General features: G+C 40.7%; 1 long non-coding RNA gene across 1 annotated transcript; it reads left to right on the top strand.

Moving 5' to 3' along the window:
* The first annotated feature begins 406 nt into the window (after positions 1-406).
* LOC149437135 (uncharacterized) lies at positions 407-7,395 on the top strand. Its single transcript, XR_016308174.1, has 3 exons — positions 407-661; positions 4,842-5,062; positions 6,856-7,395. It is a non-coding gene; the product is annotated as an uncharacterized LOC149437135 (long non-coding RNA).
* The last annotated feature ends 8,667 nt before the right edge of the window (positions 7,396-16,062 follow it).

Here is a 16,062-nt window from a genome sequence, read left to right as displayed (position 1 = left end):
CATTCAATGCTGTTTTTTGTTTTAATTTTCCTTGTACGTGATTGGGTATTTGTAATGCCTATGAAATGTGTTGGCCTTGGATCCTTTGTTTCTTGGGTAATTTTTACAATAAAGCATTGTTTCCCAAATGCCAGGGGCATGAGATGTGACTTGATGTGTCATTTCTTTAGGCCAAAGGAACAGAGTCACAAGATATTCTGCTGAGAGCAAGATAAAAACTTGTTTATGGAAATTGAACGTGTTTATGACATCTAGTATGTCACATTAGAAGATAAAAACCTGTTTAAAGATGTCTACTTGCTTGAGAAGTTTATACGAGTAGAAGTTTAGGGTAGATAAGAAGCAAAAGTGTGACTTTTCAGATAACGAATGTGGTGGTTGAATGTCACTCTGTTATCCTCGCGGAACTCTTCTGCTAGCTCCTTTTATGGTGGGGGCGCCCACCCACTTTTGAACAGCTTCCAGAAAATTGGTTTATAAGGCGGAGGTCCGGGTGAGATCAGAAGAAGCCCCCCTTAGTGGCCAGAGGACGCTCTTACACTGGGATTTTTGCCAAGGCTATATGAGCTCATCGACTGGTTGCGCCTACGGCTTCCCTATGATTCCCTGGGCAGTTTGGTTCTGATGGGATCTGTTCCTCCTAGCTTCTAACATAGCGTTGGTAATGTATTAATTCTATGCTGTGACACTGTCAAATGATGTGTCTATTTCATGCTGTAATGCTCACGCTCTTATTGGTGTGTGTTATTATGCAGATTGTGATGACTATAAGATATATCCTCCCGTGTGTCGTGTGATAATAAAAGATTGACGGTGCAAGAATATTGCAGTTGGATTCTGTTATTTCTTGGAGTGCTGGTTGAATGCTACGATGTGCCAGGGCAGGTGTTCATTTGGTAGATGGTCTTTCACATGCGTGGAATATGTAATGGTTTAAATGCTGATTAAAAGGTACCAGTATGACTACATGTTGATTGTGTGCATGTATATGACTTGTTTTTAGTTATTGCACCCAGCATTATTGTTACAGTATTCTTTGCACAGTAAAATTTCACCGCATTCAGTAAGCTCTGGGGCAAATTCCCTTCCATAGTGAACAGCCTATTTGCTTTTAGCAAATCAACATATACTGTATATCTGGAAAAGCAGAATTCTGGAATGGACACACCTTTCACTAGTCATGGTGCCATTTCATCTTCCTTAAACATTTAAAGTTTTAATAACCATAGTATCAACAAAAATGTGTTCTTAATTTAACATGTTTTTAGAATTTGTGAACTTAAAAAAATACTATTTTGTTGCAGTAGAAAATAAAGCCATGACCGCTGTGTTAACCCATCCAGTACAAAGACTGAATTAAATATTATTCTGGGTAAAAAGGTTAATGTGTTTACAGTGTATAATTAACAGTCCTGTGATTAAACGTTCACTTTGTGGCTGAGGTCAGATGATCCTAACAGAGCAGATAGTGAATTCTATAAAACCTGATTTTCTTTTTTTTTTTAGTTTTAGATATATTGGAGAAAGGTTTACACCTTTATTAGGTTTTTACGACTAATTGTTTTTCTTGGTGTCTATTTAAAGGTTCTTGTGGTAAAAGCCAAGGGAACTTAGACCTCTATAGTGTAATAATGTGCTTTAGTAACCAGAAAAGCTGCACATACAACTGCAGAAAACACAAATCATAGCTGAATAACATGCACAAACTGATTATTTATGTGATAGGCATACACTAAAACAGTTACTTAATGTGGGCTTCCATTGGTGTAAACTTCTTCATGGTTCCTGCAAAGTCCAACTGATTCCTCATCTGTCTTCAGAACAAGTGTGTTCTTCCTTTTTCTGACAGGACAACATGCTTCCTCTCCAAAGTCCAGAACAACTCTTGCCTCTTCAAAGTCCTAAAACCAACTCTTTTCCTTGTCTCTTACCACATGGTTGTTCAGAAGTCCTCCTTCCCTCCCCCTGGTTTCTGTAAAGTTCAACTGATTCCTCATCTGCTTCAGAACAAGTGTGTTCTTCCTTTGTCTCACAGAACAACTGCTTCCTCTCCAAATTGCAGAACACCTCTTGCCTCTTGAAAGTCCGAAAACCAACTCTTCTCCTTGTCTCTTACCACATGGTTGTTCAAAAGTGCTCCTTCCCTTCCCCTGGTTCCTGCAAAGTCCAACTGATTCCTCATCTGTCTTCAGAATAAGTGTGTTCTTCCTTTGTCTCACAGAACAACAGCTTCCTCTTCAAAGTCCAGAACAACTCTTGCCTATTCAAAGTCCTAAAACCAATTCTTCTCCTTGTCTCTTACCACATGGTTGTTCAAAAGTCCTCCTTCCCTCCCCCTCCCCCTGCTACCTCATTTCCTGTGCTGCTCATAAACCAGTCAAACTGGTTCATTTGCATATCAAAACAGGGAGTCTAGCTTCTAATAGATCACATGGTCTTAAAATCTAAAACGCTCACATATATAAGCTATGGAAATCACCAAAAATCAACACACTAATGTACTCAATGGAGAAATGTCCCTTCACTTCTTGTCCCAGAGACATGGTGGCACAGGAAGTGATGTGGAATTTCTCCAATGGGTACAGAAATTATTACAGAACATTTTTTATTATCAGAGTGAGGATGGTTCAGGACCTAATGGAAGTTGTTACTGCTGTCAGTCTCCTGTTGTCCAAGTGACACATGGGGGGTTATTTACTAAAACCGGAGAGTGCAAAATCTGGTGCAGTTCTGCATAGAAACCAATCAGCTTCCAGGTTTTATTGCCAAAGCTTAAATGAGATCCGCACCACCATTGTTGCTCTTAAATATCTTGCTTTATTGTAGAAACCACAGTGTACAAATCGCTAATACAGTAAATCGACAAGTTTCAGCCTACACAGCTCTAGTCATAACTTTAACCACTTTCTGACCAGCCTATGTACATAAACAGCCGGACGGGATCACTGCTGGAGCTGGTGAATGTTTCTAAACATCCCCCCCCGCATCCATTGCCTGTGCACGGTCCATGGGAGCGCGCAGCACCGCGATCGGTGCCCGCTGTGTCTGATCGCTGTACAGCACCTCTGTGTGAGGTCCCGATTCATGTGATCACTGAATGGCCAATCAGTGATCACATGAATAGTAGTAAGCAAGATGTCACTTCCTGACATCATTGCTTACTACGTGTGAAATCTGTTGATCACAGAGGTGACATGGTACAAGGCTATTCACAACAGCCTTGTACCATGTGACAAGCTGTGACCAATCATAGCTCTCACAGTATTTCTCAATGGCTGCAGGAATGCAGCCAGAGAGAAGGATAAATGATTGCTTTTATAGCCTTTATGAGTGTAAAAGCAATCAGTGTAAAAAAAGAAGAAAAAAATCTTCATCACCCCCCACAAGTAGTACAGTGTCACTATGGTGACACTGTACTGCTAGGGTGACAGCATGTAAAAAAAAACCACCCATAAATAATAATATAAAAATGTAAAACAAAAATTTGAAAAATTAGAATTTTTAGTTATTACCAATTTCGTTTTTTTTTTACTAAAAATATATATGAATACATTATGTCCAAGATTTATGAAGAAAGATTATTTATTTGCAAAAGTTTATAAGAAAAACACTTTTTTTTCTAAATTTTTGAACTTTTTCATTTATACAGAAAAAAAATAAAAATCCCAGTGTTGAATAAATACCACCAAAATAAAGTTTTATCTGTCTCAAAAAAATTCTAAAATATTCATATGGGTACAGTGTTGCATGACCGCGCAATTGTCATTTAAAGTGTGATAGCACTGAAAGCTGAAAATTGGCCTGGACAGGAAGGGGGTGAAAGTGTCCGGACTGGAAATGCTTAAATTGGGCTATAAAACAGTTTAAGAAAAAACTATATTATGTAATACAGTATGTAAATGATATACCAGGGCTGGACCGTAAGGAATGCAAAACTTGTTTATTAAATTGCATAGGTAGTTCAAATGTTGCATGTTGTTAGTGCAGGGGCGGACTGACCATTTTGAAACTCAGGCACTGTCCGAGGGCCCGGGGTAAGAAGGGAGCCCCATGAGATGCCCCTGGTACCTTTTTCATAGGCTTTTTTGAGTTTGGGCAAGGACACAGGGGCCCCATGATCTCCTATTGCCAGGGGGCCCCATGAGCTGTCAGTCCGCCCCTGGGGCCTAGAGGTAGTCAGAGCATTGAAGCCAAACATCCCAGAGCTGCTAGAATGTAGTTGCCAACACAGCTCACCAAAAGGACCCTTTGCAAGGCTGAAGTCTTCAGCGAGGTGGAACAGAACACCGAAGGAAGGCTGTAGTCAACCCGAAGACGCCGATCGCTGGCTCTGTGCTAAAATCGGAGATCGGCTTCTTCGGCCCGAAACCGGCACATGCATAGTTGCTTCAGGGGATATATATCTTCAAGAGATACTCATTTTACCGCTACACCGGCTCCGCTCCTTCCTCTCTGGAGGGGTGACACCAAGTGTTACCGCACCGGGTGACACCAACCCTAGGGACGCCTCTGACAGGGAAAGTTGTAATTATGTGTTAGCTTCCCTTTTAGAGAAAATCCTTCTTTCGTGATGTATAACGGGGGGAGTTAGAGCCCATATATCTGTCAGAGTGGGAGGGGCCTAGCAGGGGCGAACTGACCATTTGGAAACTTGGGCACTGCCCGAGGGCCCGGGGTCAGTAGGGGGCCCCATGAGATGCCCCTGGTACCTTTTTCATAGGCTTTTTTGAGTTTGGGCAAAGACACAGGGGCCCCATGATCCCCTATTGCCCGGGGGCCCCATGAGTTGTCAGTCCGCCTCTGTGTTAGAGTAATTCTTCTCTCTAGTAACTCTTCTTCAGCTTCTTCATTTCAGGCAAATGATGGATTCCAAGCAGAAGCAATGTGCCGTCATTGAGTTCTGGATGAAGGAGGGGTGCAGGCTATCTGACATCCACAGAAGACTACAGAATATTTTTGGAGATCACACCATTTATGAAAGCAACGTGCACAGATGGATGAAGCAGTTTAAAGAGGGGGATAGTAACATTGAAGACAAAGCCCAGAGTGGGAGGCCATCAATGTAAGACAGCGTGAAAAAAAAGATTTGATTTCTACTTTAAATGCAATGCAAAGACAAGTAGACTAATTTTACTAAAGGAGTTGAGAATATTAACTTAAATTATACAAGGCGAAAAGCATCTGTATGTGACTGGGGGGTTCAAAATGAACAGAAATGTGCATTTCACATGAATGGATAATTGAAGTGTATTTATTATTTATTTATTTCAGGTACTTATATATACTACCTCCCAATGAGGCCACTTTTAAAGAATGCAGAACCAAATATAAATTTTTAGTGCTAAGTAATTTGTATGGAATTTGTTTTTATGATTTATTTGTTTCAGGTACTTCTATAGCGCCGTCAATTTATGCAGCACTTTACATATATATTGTACATTCACATCAGTCCCTTACCCTCAAGGGGTGTACAATCTAAGGTCCCTAACTCACATTCATACATACACATACCAGAACCAATTTAGACAAGAGATAATTCACCTACCAGCTTGTCTTTGGAGTGTGGGAGAAAACCCACACAGGCACAGGGAGAACATGCAAACTCCAGGCAGGTGGTGCCGTGGTTGGGATTCAAACCAACGACCCTGGTATTACCAGGCGGAAGTGCTAACCATTTAGCCACTGTAAATTGACTTTTTTTGATTGTTGATTCTCAACTCCTTTAGTAAATCGGCCCTAGTGTGATTAGGTACTCTCGCACGTTCATACGGAGGAGCGCTTTGAACCATGGAGGTTAATTTACTGAAGACAAATAGGTAGTTCACTTTGCAAGGAAAGTTGCATTGTGGACTGGAATTTTCCCCAGAACTTAGTGAACGTGGTCAAATTTCACTTTGCAAAGAATACCCCATCAGATGTAAGGAAAAAAAACAGTATGTGTGCTTGCAGATGATCGGTTGATGGAAGGGTTTCATCACATTCGCTACGCTGTGCGGCTAATTCCCTTGCAAAATGATCAGTCTGTTTGCTTAGGGTAAATCCACCCCATCGCTTGTAGTTTAGGAACCTGGACCTGGGAATTTCCACTGCCGTTACCTGGTTTAACTGGTCTGAATCTGGAAAGGCAATGGTTTATACAACAATATCCCTCCGATTCCGATTGCGCAACGGATCAAATTCAAAATCCTAACGCTGACGTACAAAGCTGTCCACCATACTGCCCCGAACTACATCACTGACCTAATATCCAAGTACCACCCAACACGCACACTCCGCTCCTCACAAGACCTCCTTCTCTCTAGTTCCCTGGTCTCCTCCTCCCATGCCCGCCTCCAGGACTTCTCCAGGGTGTCACCCATCCTCTGGAACTCCCTGCCCCAACCCATCAGATTATCACCTACTCTCCTCTCCTTTAGGCGCACCCTGAAAACCCATCTCTTCAGGGAAGCCTACCCCACCCCCTGCTAACTTGCCGACCTCCTCCACTCTTCCTACCACCCCATCCCCCACAGCTATCTCCTCCTGTACCACCATCCCCTCCCTCCTAGATTGTAAGCTCGAAAGAGCAGGGCCCTCAATCCCCTCATGTTTTGCATTGTATTGGTATTGTTCTGTCACATGTTCTGTCCCCCTTTGTAATGTACAGCGCTGAGCGAACTATCGGCGCTTTATAAATACTGTATAATAATAATAATAATATCCCCGTCAAGTGTCAGTCATAAGGTCCTTTCCTTAAATCGTGTATTTGTTTTATAATTTATATATCATGATTGCTTTTTGTTTGTGCTCTGTGATCTGTAAATTATACATAGGATATGATCAAAATAACATTACCCCTGTGCTCCTTGTTTCCAGGAACCCACCAACGTTTGAACATACTGCAGGTGATGTTAATGTTCACCTAGATAGTACTGTATACGTTATATGATGTGTTCAGATGAAACTGCTCAATTGCCATGTGACCCTGAGGAAGATTGTTTTTGAACTACCATCACCTATGGAGCAATGTCCCATAAGGACGGGACGTAGACGATGCCATTGACTGTTGCACAATATAGCCAGGTCAAGCAGTGTAATAACAGTCTACTTTCTACAGGATGAATCAGATACTGAGCTGTGAATTGAAGTTAGAACTAATAACCTTGCCAAGAGGGTCCCTTGCCTCGTGTTCCTTTATTCTACTTTGCACAGTGTAAGTATACAGAGAACACTTTGCTTTTCCAAACTCCCTGAACTGCAGGTGGCTTTGTCTAAATTCACTTTGGAGAAAGCTCAAAGAGAAAAGAGACTCCAAAAATGTTTCAGTCTATCTCGTCTATTTGTTTTATCATTTTAGAGCGATTAACCTGCTTCATGTCACTAGCTGTGAGTGTAACATAAAGTTCCCATTAGTAAGTTTGTTGTATCAGAACTTTGCTAGTTACTTTCTAAATTCTAATCAAAATACCAAGGACTGAAAATACGGAACTTCAGAATACGCACTCATCACTATTAGATGCATTAGGGTTACTGATCAGTATATAGATATTGCCGAAAGTATTGACTTTTTTTAACCTAAGCTTCAGATACAATCAAATTAAGTCAATTGCAGCATTCCTGGCCAGGGGCGTATTTACCACAAGGCACTTGCCTAGGGCGGCATTTTTCAGGGGGACAGCACCTTCCTCCAGAAGAAGGGATGAAAGAAGGGACACGCCATGGGAACCAGGTGGGATGTGAGAGAGCTGGAAAGAAGAATGGAGCAACCGAATGCATGTGCTCTTGCGCTGGACTGTGGACTCCACAATGTGAGTATCACCACATGAGCAAGAAAGGAATGCAAGCCTTGCTGCCAACCAGGGATATCCAAAGAGAACTGTATATAAGAAACAAAAAGAGGGCGCACAGGCCTGGTGCATTGCCTTAACCACTTCATGTTTGGACACTTTTACCCAGGGGTGGACTGACAAATCATGGGGCTCCCGGGCAATAGGGGATCATGGGGCCCCTGTGTCCTTGCCCAAACTCAAAAAAGCCTATGAAAAAGGTACCAGGGGCATCTCATGGGGCCCTCTACTGACCCCGGGCCCTCGGGCAGTGCCCGAGTTTCCAAATGGTCAGTCCGCCCCTGCTTTTACTCCTTTCCTGTCCAGGCCAATTTTCAGCTTTCAGCGCTATCACACTTTGAATGACAATTGCGCGGTCATGCAACACTGTACCCATATGAATTTTTTAGCATTTTTTTTTAGATAGATAAAGCTTTATTTTGGTGGTATTTATTCACCACTGGGATTTTTATTTTTTTTGCTATGTAAATGAAAATGTCCAAACATTTTGAAAATTTTGTTTTTCTTATAAAATTTTGCAAATAAATAGTATTTCTTCATAAATCTTGGCCAAAATGTATTCCGTTATCTTTTTAGTAAAAAAAAAAAAAATAACCAAAATTAGTTTATAACCAAAAATTATAATTTTTAAACATTTTGTTTACATTTTTATTTTTTTATATTATTATTTATGGGTTTTTTTTACATACTGTATCCCTAGCAGTACAGTGTCACCATGGTGACACTGTACTACTTGTGGGGGGCAGGGGCGCACTGACCATTTGGAAACCCAGGCGCTGCCCGAGGGCCCGGGGTCAGTAGGGGGCCCCATGAGATGCATCTGGTACCTTTTTCATAGGCTTTTTTGAGTTTGGGCAAGGACACAGGGGCCCCATGATCCCCTATTGCCCGGGGGCCCCATGAGTAGGTCAGTTCGCCCTACTTTTTTTTTTTTACACTGATCGCATTTACACCCATAAAGGCTGTAAAAGCAATCATTTTTCCTTCATTCTTGCAGCCATTGAGAACTACTCTGTGAGCTGTGATTGGTCACAGCTTGTCACATGGTACAAGGCTGTTGTGAATAGCCTTGTACCATGTGATCTCTGTGATCATTCACAGATTTCACACATAGTAAGCAATGATGTCAGTAGTGACATCTTGCTTACTACTCTGCATGTGATCACTGATTGGCCAATCAGTGATCACATCATCGGGAGCTCACACAGAGGTCCCGTTGGATGATTGGTGTTCCAGAGGACACAACGGGCACCGGATCGTGGTGCTGCGCACTCCCAGGGAGCGCGCACAAGCAGCGTGTGGGGAAGCCGTTTATAAACAGCCACCCGACCCTGCACTGCCACCGTCCGGCCGTTTATATACATCAGCCAGAGGGGAAGTGGTTAAAAATGGGATTTATTTATAAATAAATCCCATTTTTAAGGTAATGCACCAGGCCTGTGCGCCCTCTTTTAGTTTCTTATATACAGGGATCTGAGAGAGGTTGCGGGCTGCTTGATGGTGTATGTAGAGCCTGGCTCACGTTCCTGGGGAGTGTCTCTCTATCGCCGCAGGGAGGGGTTGTGACTCCCGGGTGGGGAGCAGGAGTGTTGTTGGTCAATATTAGGTTCTCTCCGTGAGAGGGGGAAGGGAGGGATGTGTTGGTCGGTGTCCTTGGGGGCAGACAATTGTTGCCAAGGGCAACACAAAACCTCAATACACCACTGTTCCTGGCACATAAATATCTATAATTGCATCCATTAGCTGCTGCTATGTTGCAAAGCTTTGATAAAAAGGTGGTCCTTTTAGTTGGCAATATTCCCATTTCTGGGTGAAAGGTGACCGGTCTCTTCCCAGCCCCCTCTGCAGTTTTAGGAAGGGTTTACTGACATCATCAGGCAGAGACCTTACAATTAGTCCAGGACTATAGTAGTAAGTATACAACATAAGGTTGATTTACTAAAGGCAAATAGATTATTCACTTTGCGAGGGAATTATCTCCAGAGCTTAGTGAATGAGGTTAAGGCCTGGTGACTTCCACCATCCAGGTCGAGAGGAGAGAAATGCCGATAACCGGCATTTCCCTGTTTACATGTGATCAGCTGTGATTGGACACAGCTGATCACATGACTGAGCCGACATCTTCGGCTCTTTCCGTAGATCGGTTATCCGCTGTGTCCGAGGGAAACAGCGCACCGCCGATCGCCCCGCTGCGCGCTCCCTGAGCCGCGCATGCGCGGTGAGAATGGGAGGACATCATATGACGTCCTCCCAGAACGAGAGAACCACCTTGCGTCCATCATTGGACTATATGGCGGGCGGGAGGCGGTTAAGGAACACTTCAGAAATGATACCTACATATGCACCTTAGGTTTCTTTTTGAATTCCTACTTAGTTTCAATAATAAACTGTATACCTTAAAGGGATTATATACATAACAATCCCTGTGAGTAGATATACAGGGGGTCAATTTACTAAAGGAACATAGACTGTTCACTTTGAAAGAGAAGTTGCACTTTGTAACGGAATTTTCCCCAGAGCTTAGTGAATGTGGTGAAATTGCACTTTGAAAAGAATACCCTGTCATATTGGGTGCTGCAAGGACTGTGCTCTGATCTTTAGGAGGAAGATATGTGACCTCAATTTGTTGCTGGAGTATCCTACAGTTACCCTGCACCCATCCAAGTTCAAGTTTTGCAATAAAGCATCAAAAGGAATACCCCTAGACTGATCATTGTGCCGGAACAGTGACTGTGTGCCTGGCTGCTAGTATATCTACTGGGAAAGAGCCTTGGAACCTAAACAGCAGGCAATTTAGGGGGTGAGCACTACACATGGATGATCATTTATATAGATTTTATGCAATAAATCCATAGATCAGGGGTGCCCAATTTTTTGAAGAGCGAGGGCCACTTAAGTGATTTGGTAACCAGTCACGGGCCACAGTGAAATGAAATGGTTCATAATGAACATTTTCCACCTACAGCCATTGAATGCCGATGGGATGGAGAGAAGCTGTCTTTCAGCGGTTGCAGGAGGAAAATGAAGAGTATCAGTTCCTCTATATGCTGCCCCTCCTGTCCAAATGTAAAACAGAAAGTGAAAGGGAGGTCGCATGGGGAGGGGGGTGTTAGTAAAAACACGTCTCAACTATGAGGTTTTACCGACCCCCACAAACTGCAAATGTAAACAAACCCTTACTGTCTTTAGTCCCCTATACTATAAGGCTGCTTTTACAGTGACAGACTACAGTGTACCTGTGGGACCTGTGGCTTTCCTGCAGGTTAGCTGTGCTTTGCCATAGACTTGTGGCAATCTTATATTGTGTGGGTGTGGTCAGGGGCGGACTGACAACTCATGGGGCCCCTGGGCAATAGGGGATCATGGGGCCCCTGTGTCCTTGCCCAAACTCAAAAAAGCCTATGAAAAGGTACCAGGGACATCTCATGGGGCCCCCTTCTGACCCCGGGCCCTCGGGCAGTGCCCGAGTTTCCAAATGGTCAGTCCGCCCCTGGGTGTGGTGCACTTTCTGAAAGCCCAAAACGAGATCAATGGGTTGTCGACCCTGGGCATGCACTTCACTGATTTGAGGTTGCATGCCACATCAGAGGGCTCCGTGGGCCACAGGTTTAGCAACCCTGTCATAGATGATCACTTATAAAGATATAATAAAAATGATGCATAGTAGACTGTTAATAAAGATATGATACAATCAGTCCACAGATGATCATTTTCAATGGATGAACGATTGTTAATAAAGATTTGATACAATTCATCCATAGATGACTGTTAATAAAGATATGGTACAGTCATTTCATAATATAAACCCTATAAAGCTATAACACAGTCAATCCATAGACAATCATTTATAAAGTTATAACACAATCCATCCATAGATTACTGTTAATAAAGCTATGATACAATCAATTCATAGATAATCATTTATAAAGATATAATACAATCCTTCCATAGAAGACTGTTAAAGATATGATACAGTCAATCCTTAGATGACTGTTAATAAAGATATGATACAGTCATTCCATAAAATAAACCTCATAAAGCTAAGATACAATCAATCCACAGACAATTATTTGTAAAGTTACAATGCAATCCATCCATTCATGACTGTTAATATTAAAATATGATACAATCAATGCATAGATAATTATTTTCAGTCCATAAATGACTGTTAATAAAAATATGATACAATCCATACATAGATGACAGTTAATTTAGATATGATACAGTCATCTCCTAGATTGTAAACTCGAAAGAGCAGGGCCCTCGATCCCCTCATGTTTTGCATTGTATTGGTATTGTTCTGTCACATGTTCTGTCCCCCTTTGTAATGTACAGCGCTGAGCGAACTATTGGCGCTTTATAAATACTGTATAATAATAATAATAATTCCATAGAATAAAACTTATAAAGCTATAATACAGTCAATCCATAGGTGATCATTTATAAAGTTATAATACAGTCCATCCATAGATGACTGTTAATAAAGCTATGAAACAATCAACTCATAGAAGATCATTTATAAAGATATAATTCAATCCATACGTAGAAGACTGTTAATAAAGATGTGATACAATCAATCCATAGATGGTCATTTTCAATCCATAAATAATTGGTAATAAAGATATCATACAATCCATCCATAGTTGACTGTAAATAAAAATATGATACAATCATTCCATAAAATAAGCCTCCTAAAGCTTTGATACAGTCAACCCATAGACAATCATTTATAAAGTTATAATACAATCCATCCATTGATTACTGGTAATAAAGATATGATGCAATCCTTCCATAGATGATCATTTATAAAGATATAATACAATCCATCCATAGAAGAGTGTTAATATTAGGATATCATACAATCAATCCATAGATAATCATTTTCAATCCATAAATGACTGTTAATAAAGATACGATACAATTCATTAATAAATGACTGTTAATAAACATATAATACAGTCAGTCCATAGAATAAACCTTATAAAGATATAATACAGTCAATCCATAGATGATCATTTATAAAGATATAATACAATCCATCCATGGAAGACTGTCAATAAAGCTATGAAACAATCAATCCATAGAAGATCATTTATAAAGATATAATTCAATCCATACTTAGAAGACTGTTAATAAAGATGTGATACAATCAGTCCATAGATGGTCATTTTCAATCCATAAATTATTGTTAATAAAGTAATGATACAATCCATCCATAGATGGCTGTAAATAAAAATATGATGCAGTCATTCCATAAAATAAACCTCCTAAAGCCATAGAATAAACCTTATAAAGATATAATACAGTCAATCTATAGATGATCCTTTATAAAGTTATAATACAATCCATCCATACATGACTGTTAAAAAAGTTATGATACAATCAATTCACATATAATCATTTATAAAGATATAATACAATCCATCCATGGAACACTGTCAATAAAGATATGATACAATAAATCTATGGGCAGCACAGTGGCTAAATGGTTAGCACTTCTGCCTGGCAGTATTCGGATCGTTGGTTTGAATCCCAGCCACGGCACCTCCTGCCTGGAGTTTGCATGTTCTCTCTGTGCCTGTGTGGGTTTCCTCCGGGTACTCCAGTTTCCTCCCACCCTCCAAAGACATGCTGGTAGGTTAATTGGATCCTGTCTAAATTGGCCCTTGTATATGAATGTGAGTTAGGGACCTTAGATTGTACACCCCTTGATGGTTAGGGACTGATGTGAATGTACAATATATATGTAAAGCGCTCCGTAAATTGACAGCGCTATATAAGTACCTGAAATAAATAAATAAATCCATGGAAGACTGTCAAAAAAGATATGATACAATCCATCCATGGAACACTGTCAGTAAAGATATGATACAATCCATAAGTAAAGAACAAAGCTCTTCCTCAGAGCCACTGGCAAGTCCTCGAAACGCGTCAGCCTATTGGATGTCTACACTCCCCATTGCGTACTGTTACTCAGCGCGGTGTTGAGCCAGCTGGTCTTTTATGATGTGCCTTGACTTTATTCTCGTTTGTGAGTACAACACCTATTTTATTTCTTATTAAAAAATTTTTATGGTAATGCACTAGGCCTGTGCGCCCTCTCTTTGTTCTTTCCTCATTCAGTATATTTGGATTCCCCCGGTCCATTTGAGGGCAGCAAGGTGTGCATGTTCCAGGACATTCTTAATGTGGTTGTAGCCTGCATCGAGTCCATCCCCAAGCGCAGGAGCATTTGTGTTTGCTGGTTCATGATACAATCCATCCATGGAACACTGTCAGTAAAGATATGATACAATCCATCCATAGAACATCATTTATAAAGATATAAATCAATAATTTAATCCATACGTAAAAGACTTTTAACCTGCTTAGTGGTATTCCCGAGTGTAGCTCGGGGTAAAATTTCAATACCAAGAGCGGTAACCCCGAGCTACACTCGGACTTACCATGCGGCGTTGCTCAGGGGGTCCCTGCAGCACTTACCTTGTCCTTCGCTCCCGCAATGTGTCCCCTGCAGCGTCCCCGGCCATCTCCTCCGGCCGATGCCGGCATCCGGCTTCCGTGTTCCGGTCCCTGTGACGTCGGGATTTCCGGCGGGAAATTTGAAATTTTTAAAAAAAGTCATTTTTGCTGTCATTGCTGTTTCAATGCATTTCACATACATTTTGTCCCTACTGCTTTGTCCGGCGCCCTGCCTGCATTTTGACTGTTCTTTCTGCCCGGAAACTTAGAAAAGTCCATGGCGTCCAAAAAGCGTCCCTTTACGTCAAAAGCGGTTTTAGAACAGCGATAGTAAATCAGAACCACTTGCAGAATTGAGTGATAATGATTCGTGGGGGAAATTCGTCATCAGACACTGAAAAAGATTTTGCGACTTTGCTCAGCGATGTGCGAATTTGCCTCTGTATTTCAAATTTCAGTGTTTTTGGTTTGATTATATTATTGAATTAAATGTATTATTATTATATTATTATTTTTTATGATTATTTATTAAATTATAATTTATGATTTCGTGTTTCAAGTTTTATCATATCCGGATTGTTTACTAGTGTCTTGTTCGGACAGATTTCAGTGAGTTATTCCTAAAAATTACAGCCTACAATAAAAAACGACATATTTCCATGCAAAAAAATGGTACCGCTTTCAGCACAAAAAATCGGAAAGAATCATACCGCCGAGGAGGTTATTAAAGATGTAATACAATCAATCTATAGATAATCATTTTCAATCCATAATACAATCCATCCATAGAAGACTGTTAATATTAAGATACCATACAATCCATCCATAGGTAATCATTTTCAATCCATAAATGACTGTTAATAAAGATACGATACAATGCATTCATAAATGACTGTTAATAAACATATAATACAGTCAGTCCACAGAATAAACCTTATAAAGATATAATACAGTTTATCCATAGATGACATTCAATAAAGATATGATACAGTTATTCCACAGAATATCATTTATAGAGATATGGATCATTATTTGTCCTGTATTACAATAAATGTTCTATTCTGACTATTTGATGATGTTGCGTTGGATATTCAGAGCAATGCCAAATGTATGGACAACAAACCAATACAACCTTGTCAAAAGCAAGAGAAAAACTACAAACTGGGGTCTGATTTATAAAATATATGATAGAATGAATGGCATCTGTGCTATGTGTAGCAGGAAATCAGATGTCTTACATTTATAAATTAAAACTCAAAAAATGTAACTGGAATCTGGCTCAGAGACTATGTCTGTTGGGTACAAACTCCTTAGTTAAATTGTGCCCTGGTATCCTATCCTAAAAAGAGCATCCTTTGTACCTTGCAAATATGCATTTTTAAAGTTTGAATTGCATTTCTAATTTAAATAAGGTATATTTTGCAACTACAAATCTCACACCTTCGTTGAGGTTTCAGGTGTGAAAAGGGAGAGTTAAATGAACACAGAAAGGACACTAGCCTGTCTTTATGTAAGTGATGCTTCCCAGCCTTAATGGATTTGCTGTCTCGTGGAGTCAGGTAGAAAACTGTCTGGACTAAATCTTTGACTGATTATGCATTTTTTCCCCCTATCTCTTCACCCCAGATAGATTCATCATCCCAATTTGTCAAGCTGGCGAGATTCCAATTAATTACACAAGCAAACAGCTCAGACTGCGTCAGGTCCTGTCAAGCTGCCCCAGTCCCTCATTTACTGTCTCCCAAGCCGAGGTGTTAGTCCTCTGCTGGTAATT

This window comes from Staurois parvus, unplaced genomic scaffold, assembly GCF_062004578.1.
Source record: "Staurois parvus isolate SC_StPar_1 unplaced genomic scaffold, SC_StPar_1.0 ptg001306l, whole genome shotgun sequence".
Lineage (NCBI taxonomy): Eukaryota > Metazoa > Chordata > Amphibia > Anura > Ranidae > Staurois > Staurois parvus.
The sequence above is the reverse complement of the archived record's forward strand: the minus strand, read 5'-3'. Positions and strand labels throughout refer to the sequence as shown.